We start from the raw sequence: 11,071 nt of genomic DNA on the forward strand, positions 1-11,071 counted from the left end.
TGTCACAAAATATTAAAGGCAAAGGTAGCCCGGGAAACTATCATTTTCAGGAGATCAACAATGGTAGCACCCCTATTTCTCTCAGTTCAGGTTACCTCTAAAGTAAACCTGTCATGAAAGGGACTAATAAAGTATTCACCCCCCCCCCCCCCCCCCCTTGGCATTTTTCGTGTTTTGTTGCCTCAAAACCTGGAATTAACATGGATTGTTTAAGGATTTGCATCATTTAATTTACAGAACATGATCACAACTTTTAAGATTTTTTTTTTGTATTGTGAAGCAAACAACAAATAGAACAAAATAACAGAAATGTCAATGTGCATAACTATTGACCCCCCCTAAAGTCAATACTTTGTAGAGCCACCTTTTGTGGCTATCACAGCTCCATGTCGCTTTGGATAAGTCTCTATGAGCTTGCCACATCTTACCACTGGGATTCTTGCCCATTCTTCCTTGAAAAACTGCTCCAGCTCCTTAAAGATTGCTGTTCACAAGTGCAAACCATCCAACTTGAAGTCTGAGCACAAGTTTGCTTTTGGATTGAGGTCTGGGTTTTGACTAGGCCATTCCAACACATTTACAGGTTTCCCCTTAAAACACTCAAGTGTTGCTTTAGCAGTGTGTTTGGGGTCATTGTCCTGATGGAAAGTGAACCTCTGTCCTAGCCTCAAATCACACACAGAGTGGTACAGGTTTTGCTCAAGAATATCCCTGTATTTAGCACCATCCATATTTCCCTCAACTCTGACCAGTTTCCCAGTCCCAACTGCTGAAAAACATCCCCACAGCATGATGCTGCCACCACCATGTTTCACTGTGGGGATGGTGTTCTTTGGGTGATGTGATGTTTTGGGTTTGCGCTAGACATAGCGTTTTCTTTGATGGCCAAAAAGTTCAATTTTAGTCTTGTCAGACCAGAGCACCTTCCTCCATACATTTTAGGAGTCTCCCACATGCCTTTTCGCAAACTCAAAACATGCAATTTTGTTTTTTGCTGAAAGTAATGGCTTTCTTCTGGCCACTCTGCCATAAAGCCCAACTCTATGGAGCGTACGGCTTATTGTCGTCCTATGTACAGATACTCCAGTCTCTGCTGTGGAACTCTGCAGCTCATCCAGGGTTACCCCCTGTCTCTGTGCTGCCTCTCTGATTAATGACCTTAACAACATTGCCCCTTACTTGTTTGGAGAGTTTTTTGGTCTTCATGGCAGTGTTTGGTTAGTGGTGCCTCTTGTTTAGGTGTTGCAGCCTTTGGGGCCTTTCAAAAAGGTGTTTATATGTAATGACAGATAATGTGACATTTAGATTGCACACAGGTGGACTTCTGAAGGTAATTGGTTGCACCAGAGCTTTTTATGGGCTTCATAACAAAGGGGTTAAATACATATGCACATGCCAATTATACTTTTTTTTCTGAAAAATAGTTTTATGTATATATTTTTCAAATTTTTTCCTTTACCAACTTAGACTATTGTGTTCTGATCCATCACATATTATTCAGATAAAAAAAAACATTGAACTAAAGGCTATGATGTAACAAAGTAAGTAAAAAGCAAAAGGGGGTGAATACTTTTGCAAGGCACTGTATGAAGGTTACGTAACACACAGGTCAGACTCTGCCTTATCTTCTCCTTTTTCTCAACCACTTGATTGTTTCTGCTCCAACCCAGAATTTTTGTTTTTGTTTTCATTCATACACTATAGTGTCAAAAGTATTGGGGCACCTGTCTTTACACACACATGAACTTTAATGGCATCCCAGTCTTAGTCCATAGAGTTCAATTTTGAGTTGGCCCACCCTCTGCAGCTATAACAGCTTCAACTCTTCTGGGAAGGCTGACCACAAGGTTTAGGAGTGTGCCTATAGGAAAGTTTAACCATTCTTTCAGAAGCGCATTTGTGAGGTCAGCAATTGATGTGGACGAGAAGGCCTGGCTTGCAGTGTCCGCTCAAATTCATCTCAGAAGTGTTCTATCATGTTGAGGCCAGGACTCTGTGCAGGCCAGTCATGTTTAGTGCATTTGGTGCTTGAGCATTAGCCCATCTCTATGGCCAGAATAAATGATTATTTTGCTCAATTAAATTAATTAATGCCCAATGCCTAAACACATTACATATGTTTACAATAGGGATGGGTGAACGGTTTTGCCCAAACATAGGTTCGGGCCAAACTTTGGTTGTTGGGATGTTCTGCAGAACACCGAACGATATGAGGTGTTTGGGGCAAATTCGAAAGCTGCCGGAACACTGTGAAAGTCTATGGGACATCAACATGAAAAATCAAAAGGGCTGGTTCCTATGATTCCTCCTGATCGTATCTTGGCTACGGTTTGCACCAGTCTTACATCTCCTTTGGGTGACAAAATTCTTGCTGCTCAGGTCCATGCTCCTCCTGATAAACCTTGTGACCGCTGTCCTAGAGAGTCTCCATACTGCTGTGCTCCAGACTTAACATTCTCCCAAGCAGCTGGCCATCCTGGGAAGAATCAACTCATTTGGGCCATTTCCCAACAATTCTGGTGGCCTAGTCTACGGGCTGGTGTTACTGCCTTCGTAGCTGCCTGTCCTGTGTGTGCTCAGAGTAAGCCCTTGTACACACGGTCGGAGATTCCGACAACCAAATCTGTCGGAATAATTCCGACGAATTAATTCCGGAAGAGGTCCGGAAGTGATGTTGCATACACACGGTCGGACAAAGTTGTCGGAAAATCCGATTGTACATAACGTGATGACGTTATTTCATTACGACGGGACTACGTTCAGGCTAGTAGCCAATAGGTTTGGTCTAGCAATTTGATCTGAGCATGCGTGGCACTTTGTCCGTCGGAGTAGGCTACACATGATCGGAGTATGTCCGATCGGAGCATTTTGTCGTAAAATTTTACCGGCAAGTTGGAAAAGTTGGTCCGTCGGATATTCAGATGGAAACAGTCCGATGGAGACCACACACAGTCGGAATATCCAACAAAACGGTCCGATAGGACACATTCCGTCGGAATCTCCGACCGTGTGTACAAGGGCTAAGACTCCACGACACCTTCCAGTGGGCCCCCTACAACCCATACCCAATGGAGAGAGGCCCCGGACTCACCTGTCTATGGATTTCATTGTGGAGTTGCCCAACTCCCAGGGCAACACTGTTATCCTTATGGTGGTTGACCGGTTTTCAAAGATGTGTCATTGTATTCCACTTAAGAAGTTGCCCACCTCTAAGGAACTGGCTTCCATTTTTGCTCAGGCGATCTTTTCGCTTACATGGGCTACCCAAGGTGATTGTCTCAGACAGGGGCAGTCAGTTTGTCTCCCAGGTCTGGCGAGCCTTTTGTGCACAGTTGGGAATCCAGCTTGCATTCTCTTCTACGTATCACCCGCAGTTTAATGGGGCCGCAGAACGAGCCAATCAGTCCTTGGAGCAATTCCTACGTTGCTATATTTCTGACCATCATAACTGGTCTGACCTATTACCTTGGGCAGAGTTTGCTCACAACAGTGCCTTGAATTCTGCCTCCCGATTGTCTCCATTTATGGCGAATTATGGTTTCCAACCTTCCATGTTGCCTGACTCGTTTGTTCCGCAGAGTATTCCTGCATTAGAGGAGCATCTCCGTGGTCTTCGTTCCACTTGGGTACAAGTCCAGGAGGCTTTGTGTCATGCTAATGATAGGTACAGATTCCATGCTGACCGCAGACGCCTGCCTGCGCCTTCCTACCAGGTTGGGGACAGGGTCTGGCTGTCATCTCGCAACCTCTGGCTTCGTGTTCCCTCACTGACGTTTGCACCTCGGTTTATTGGGCCTTTCCGTATCCTTCGCAGGATTAACCCAGTGGCTTATGCATTGGACCTTCTTCCTAGTATGCGCATTTCAAATGTGTTTCATGTCTCCTCATTGAAACCGTTGGTCTGTAACCGATTTACCAGCTCGGTGCCATGTCCTCATCCTATTCAGTTTGAGAACCATAAGGAGTATGAGGTACAATCCATTGTTGACTCCCGTTGGTTCCGTAGGCACATACAGTACCTGGTGCATTGGACGGGGGATTGGAGATTTGCTGTCCAAGGTCCTCGGCTATGGAATGCTCTACCAATCAACATCTGCCTGGAAGAAAATCACCTGGCTTTTAGGAAAAAACTCAAGACCTTCCTCTTCTAGCTGATGATCAAAGCTTGCCACAGCGCCTAGAGGCGATTCAGTTTGCATTGTGCGCTATACAAGTATTTCATTCATTCATTCAAGGGGTACGGTCCGGAGGAACGCTCCTGGGTTTCATCCTCTGACGTACATGCCCCTGTCCTCCTCCGTGAGTTCCATAGATGGTTTCCCCTCAAGCCTGGTGGCCCTCCGAGGGAGAGGGGTCATTGAGGAGGGGGTACTGTCAGGGCTGGCTTAGCCCTTCCTTCTCTGGGCTGGCCACTCAGCTGTCAGCTAATTGCCAGCTCTCTTCTCTCTCCACAGTTATCAACTGTTCCCGATGATCCTCGTCTGACCTGCCTACTTAAAGTCTTCCAGCTCACTTCACCCCTGCCTTCGCATTGGTCACATCACTAGAAACCATCTCCTGCGGTTTGTTTCAAGACTGGCTTGCTGACATCCCTTCTGTCTCCTTATCCTGCTTGCAGTTGCTCTACTTGGATCCCTGACTTCAGGCCTGGCTTATTACAAGATCTGGTTATTGAACTTTGAACTGGCTGACTATGCTTTTTCCATTTACCTTTTTATTTTTATTAATAAACATGTGTGATTTAATTGTACTTCTGTCTCAGTCTGATTCATGGTTTCTGACGGGATCCGGGTCCTGCCCCAGGAGACATGTATCAATGCAAAAAAAAGTTTTAAAAACTGAAGTTTTTTCGGGAGCAGTGATTTTAATAATGCTTAAAGTAAAGGAATAAAAGTGATATATTCCTTTAAATTTCGTACCTGGGGGGTGTCTATAATATGACTGTAAAGTGGCGCATTTTTTCCATGTTTAGAACAGTCCCTGCACAAAATGAAATTTCTAAAGGAAAAAAAGTAATTTAAAAGTACTCACGGCTATAATGAATTGTCGATCTCGGCAGTGCAGATAAGTCATTGAAAAAACGGCATGGGATCCCCCCAGTCCATTACCAGGCCCTTTGGGTCTGGTATGAATATTGAGGGGAACCAAAATTAAAAAAAAAAAATTGCATGGGGGGCCCCCAAATTCAATACCAGGCCCTTCAGGTCTGGTATTGATATTAAGGGGAACCCTGCACCAATTTATTTTTAAAAAATGGTGTGGGGGTTCCCCTCAAAATCGATACCAGACCCTCCAGGTCTGGTATGGATTTTAAGGGGAACACCACGTCAAAATGAAAAAAGGGTGTGGGGGTCCATACCAGACCCCTATCTGAGCACGCAACCTGGCAGTCCACAGGAAAAGAGGGCCCCCTCCTGAACCATACCAGGCCACATGCCCTCAAAAGGGGGAGGGTGCTTTGGGGTAGCCATTCCTGGGAGACCCCCACGCAATTTATTTTTTTACATTTTGGTTCGTGGTTCCCCTTAACCCCTTCCCGCCGAGCATACGCAGATGTGCGTACTCGGCTTCCGGGGGGTAAACCGGGATGATGCCCGCACCTGCAGGCATCATCCCAGTACCCTTTTTTACAGCGGGCGATTGGCTATCCAGCCATAACAACTGAAGTGGCTAAAAGCCGCTCGGCTGTTATGCCAGAGGAGCGGGAGGGGAGCACCGATTCACGATGCAATGCCTCTGGCTGCTGGGGAGGAACTGGAACGAAGCCGTAATCGGCTTTGTTCCTGTCTCCTCATAGTAAACACGGAAGCGACGTCATGACGTCACTTCCCGTTTACTCGGCTGCCAATGGCACCGGTTTTAAAAAAATATACAGTATATACAAAAATATACGGTATTCAGAATCACCATTTTCGGCGATCTGAATACTTTGAAGTGTAAAGGAGGGATCGGGGGTCTTTTAGACCTCCGATCCCTCCATAAAGAGTACCTGTCACCACCTATGTTTACATTCCTTGTGACAGCAATAAAAGTGATCACATATTTTATTTTTTTTAAAACAATTTATTCATTTTAAAATAAATAAAAAATAAAAAAAAATTTTTAAAGCGCCCACTGTCCCCACGAGCTCGTGAAGCAAAGAAAACGCATGCGGAAGTCGGCCCGCATATGTAAACGGTGTTCAAATCACACATGTGAGGTATCGTCAGAGCGAGAGCAATAATTCTAGCACTAGACCTCCTCTGCAACACTAACCTGGTAACCGTAAAAAAAAATTTAAAGCGTCGCCTATAGAGATTTTTAGGTACCGTACTTTGTCGTCATTCCACCAGTGCGTGCAATTATAAAGTGGGACATGTTTGGTATCTATTTTCTCGGCGTAACATTATCTTTCACATTATGCAAAAGAATTGGGCTAATTTTACTGTTTCATTTTTTTTAAACTCATGAAAGTGTCCCTTTTCCCAAAAAGTGGAGTTTAAAACACCACTGCGCAAATACCGTGTGACATAAAATATTGCAACAATCGCAGTTTTATTCTCTAGAGTCTCTGCTAAAAATATATATATATATAATGTTTGGGGGTTTTAAGTAATTTTCTAGCAAAAAATATGGATTTTAACTTGTAAACACCAAATGCCAAAAATAGGCTTAGTCATGAAAGGGTTATTCCTACCAGACCTAAAGGGCCTGGTAATGGACTGGGGGGATCCCATGCATCTGTACTGCCAGGACCAACAATTCATTATAGCCGCAAGGGACAGGTTCTAAACATGAGAAAAAATGCGCCACTTTACAGGCATAATATAGACACCCCCCAGGTATGAAATTTAAAGGAATTATTTTATAGCAGCCATCATTAAATGGCGGCCCGCGGTCCGAGTCCGGACCGAGCGGGGCTTCTGCCCGGACCGCTATGCTGCCTGCGTAGTAAATTACAGCAATCACTGGTTTTCTGGGACCGCGGGTTTCCCTAGCAACCAGTGACGCTGTGCGCATGCGCCCGCCCCCTGCTCCTGGCCACGTCTCTCGGAGCTGAAGACACACTCACAGGCAGTAGGGGGTGTGACGTCACGTGTGCGCCCCGCCCCCCATGCTGCCCGCGGTTCCCGATTCCCGGGTCCTGGCTCTCCTTGAGGCAGCTTCAGTTGTGCCCTTACTCCTGCAGTTGAGGTATGTGGGCACATTAGTGATCATGCACACTGATGGGCATATTTTAAGGGGCACACTGATGGGCATATTTGTAATTTGCACAATGCTGGGCTTTTTTTGTAAGGGGCACGCTGATGGGTATATTTTTTATATGCACACTGATTTGCATGTTTTGTTAAGGTGCACCTTAACAAAATATGCCCATCAGTGTGCACTTAAAAAATATACCCAACAGCATGCCCCTTAAAATAAAATGTGTCCATCAGAGTGCACTTTAGCATAAAATAAGGGTCACGCTGATGGGCACCTTTTATGTTAAGGGGTACTCTGATGGACAAATTTAATTTTACGGCAGCACGCTGATGGGTATATTTTTAATGTGCACATCGATGGGCATATTTTGTTAAGGGGCACGCTGATGGGCACAACAAAATGTGCCCTACAAAATATGCCCATTGATGTGCACATTAAAAATATACCCACCAGCATGCCCCTAAAAATAAAATTTGTCCATCAGAGTGCCTCCTAACATAATAGGCGCCCATCAGTGTGACCCTTATTTCATGTTAAGGGACACGCTGATGGGCATATTTTATTTTATATTAAAAGCAGCACTCTGATGGGCAAATTTTAAGTTAAGGGGCACATTTTGTTGTCCATCAGAGTGCCCCTTAATATAAAATGTGCCCATCAACATGACCCTTATTTTATGTTAAGGGGCACCCTGATGTGCACATTTTATGTTAAGGGAGACTCTGATGGGTACATCTTATGTAAGGGGACACTGACAGGAATGTCTGATGTAAAGGGGCACCTGATTTAAAGATGCACTGTGATGGGGGCACCAGATGTAAAGGGGCACTGTGATGAGGACACCTGATGTAAATGGGCACTGTGATGGGGACACCTGATGTAAATGGGCACTGTGATGGGGACACCTGATGTAAAGGGGCACACTCATGGGCACATTTTATTTTAAGAGCAACACCGATGGGTACATTTTATATTAAAGGGGCACTTTGATGGGCAAATTTTAAGTTAAGGGGCATATTTTGTTGTGTCCATCAGAGTGCCCCTTAATATAAAATGTGCCCATCAGCGTGACCCTTAACATAAAATTTACCCATCAGCGTGACCCTTATTTTATGTTAAGGGACACCCTGATGGGGACATCTGATGTATGGGGACGCTGACAGGAAGGTCTGATGTAAAGGGGCACTGTGATGGGGACACCCAATGTAAAGGGGCACTGTGATGGGGACACCCGATGTAAAGGGGCACTGTGATGGGGACACCTGATGTAAATGGGCACTGTGATGGGGACACCTGATGTAAAGGGGCACTGTGATGGGGACACCTGATGTAAAGGGGCACTGTGATGGGGACACCCGATGTAAAGGGGCACTGTGATGGGGACACCCGATGTAAAGGGGCACTGTGATGGGGACACACGATGTAAAGGGGCACTGTGATGGGGACACCCGATGTAAAGGGGCACTGTGATGGGGACATCTGATGTAAAGGGGCACTGTGATGGGGACACCTGATGTAAGAGCACTGTGATGGGGACAATTGATGTAAAGGGGCACTGTGAAGAACACACCTAATTTAAAGTGCACTCTGATGGTCACATCTGATCTGGTGGGGACACCTGATGTAAGGAGGCACACTTATGGTGACACCTAATGTAAGGGGACACGCTGATGTGGACACCCTATGTAAGAGGGCACCTTTATATAATGGTGCACTCTGATGGTGACAAATTGTATAAGGGGGCACATTGATGGGAGACACCAGCTGTAAGGGGGCTTTCCATTGCAGAAACCTGATGTAAGTGTGCACTCTGACAAGAATACCTGATGTAAGAGAGTACTCTGCCTTTGGCAACTTATTTTTGGGGGTAGTCTGATGGGGCACCCAATGTAATGAATTACTCTAATAGGGGCAACTGATGTAAGGGGGAAAACTACCGTATATACTCGAGTATAGGCCGACCCGAATATAAGCCGAGGCCCCCAATTTACCCCCAAAAAACTGGAAAACTTATTGACTCGTGTATAAGCCGAGGGTGAGACATGGCTGTCCATCCCTGTGTGTCCGTCCATCCCTGTGTGTGTGTCCGTCCATCCATCCCTGTGTGTGTGTCCATCCATCCATCCATCCCTGTGTGTGTCCGTCCATCCATCCCTGTGTGTGTGTGTGTGTGTGTGTATTCATCCATCCATCCATCCCTGTGTGTGTGTGTGTGTGTGTGTGTGTGTATCCATCCATCCATCCCTGTGTGTGTGTGTGTGTGTGTGTGTGTATCCATCCATCCATCCATCCATGTGTGTGTGTGTGTGTGTGTGTGTGTGTGTGTGTGTGTGTGTGTGTGTGTGTGTGTGTGTGTGTGTGTGTGTGTGTCCGTGCAGCCTTGTGTGTGTGTCCAGCCTACCTGTGTCCCAAGCCTCCGTCCCGTGCCTCCTCCGTCCCGTGTCGTGCCGATGGATCGCCGCTCCAGGATCGCCGCTCTTCTCGGCGGCCATTCTACAATTCAAAAGCCGCGCCTCCGCCTGTGATAGGCGGAACACTCAATTTCCCAGCAGCCTGTGTTCCGCCTATCACGGACATCCTCTCATACTCGTCCGTAGTATGAGAATGAGCGGATGTCCGTGATAGGCGGAACACTGACTGCTGGGAAATTCAGTGTTCCGCCTATCACAGGCGGAGGCGGAGAAGGAGGCGCGGCTTTTGAATTTTAATGTCCGCCGTCTGTCTGCTCGATACGCTGATCGAGCAGTCAGACAGCGGTGACTCGAGTATAAGCCGAGGGGGCACTTTCAGCCTCAAAAAAGAGGCTGAAAATCTCGGCTTATACTCGAGTATATACGGTAATGGGGACATTTACATTTACAGAATATTAACAAAGTGTGTGGAGTAAACCGTAGCAAAAGCGACCGAGAGCATGGCTTGTGCCAAGAAATGGAAGGTAGACACTGAAAACCGAGTCTTCAAAGATGAATGGACAGACCAATATATGTTCATTCTTCCTGTGGGAAGTTTAAAACCAGTTTGTCTCATTTGTTGCGAAACCGTGGCATTAATAAAAAGTAGCAATGTGAAGCGTCACTACGAAAATTTACCCATCAGCGTGACCCTTATTTTATGTTAAGGGACACCCTGACGGGGACATCTGATGTATGGGGACACTCTGACAGGAAGGTCTGATGTAAAGGGGCACTGTGATGGGGACACCCGATGTACAGGGGCACTGTCTTGGGGACACCCTGTGTAAAGGGACACTGTGATGGGGACACCCGATGTAAAGGGACACTGTGATGGGGACACCCGATGTAAAGAGCAAATGTAAAGCTATCCTAGTTCCAACTGTCCACATGTTTAATATTGTAACTGAAACTTGACAATAAATATTGTTGAAATGCTAAGGAAATTGTACATTTCTCATGTTTTTGATAGATATACAGTGACTACAATCTTTCTGAGTCATAGGACAGACTTGAGATTCGGACCTCGGCCCAAAGAAAATTTTGGCGACCGGACCTCCTTGAATTTTAATCCATTACCCCTGTTTTATAGCATTATTAAAAGCACTGCTACCGAAAAAACATCATTTTTTAAAACTTTTTTTTGCATTGATACATGTCCACTGGGGCAGGACCCGGGTCCCCAAACACTTTTTATGACAATAACTTGCATATTAGCACTTTTGATTATTCATGTTCATGTCCCATAGACTTTAAAGTTGTTTGTGTGTTCTTGCCTGTTCGGTATGTTCTGGTGGGAACCGAACTGGGGGGTGTTCAGCCCATCCCTGGTTTACAATCGCCAAGGGTTTTTTTTTCCTTATTTTGGTCTGATCTATATAGTTTTATATAAAATGTATTTCTCAGTGCTAAACCTTTCATCCAATTTTTTTCCA

Source organism: Lithobates pipiens, unplaced genomic scaffold, assembly GCF_037356315.1.
Source record: "Lithobates pipiens isolate NorthernLeopardFrog02 unplaced genomic scaffold, aLitPip1_a1.2 Scaffold_27, whole genome shotgun sequence".
Lineage (NCBI taxonomy): Eukaryota > Metazoa > Chordata > Amphibia > Anura > Ranidae > Lithobates > Lithobates pipiens.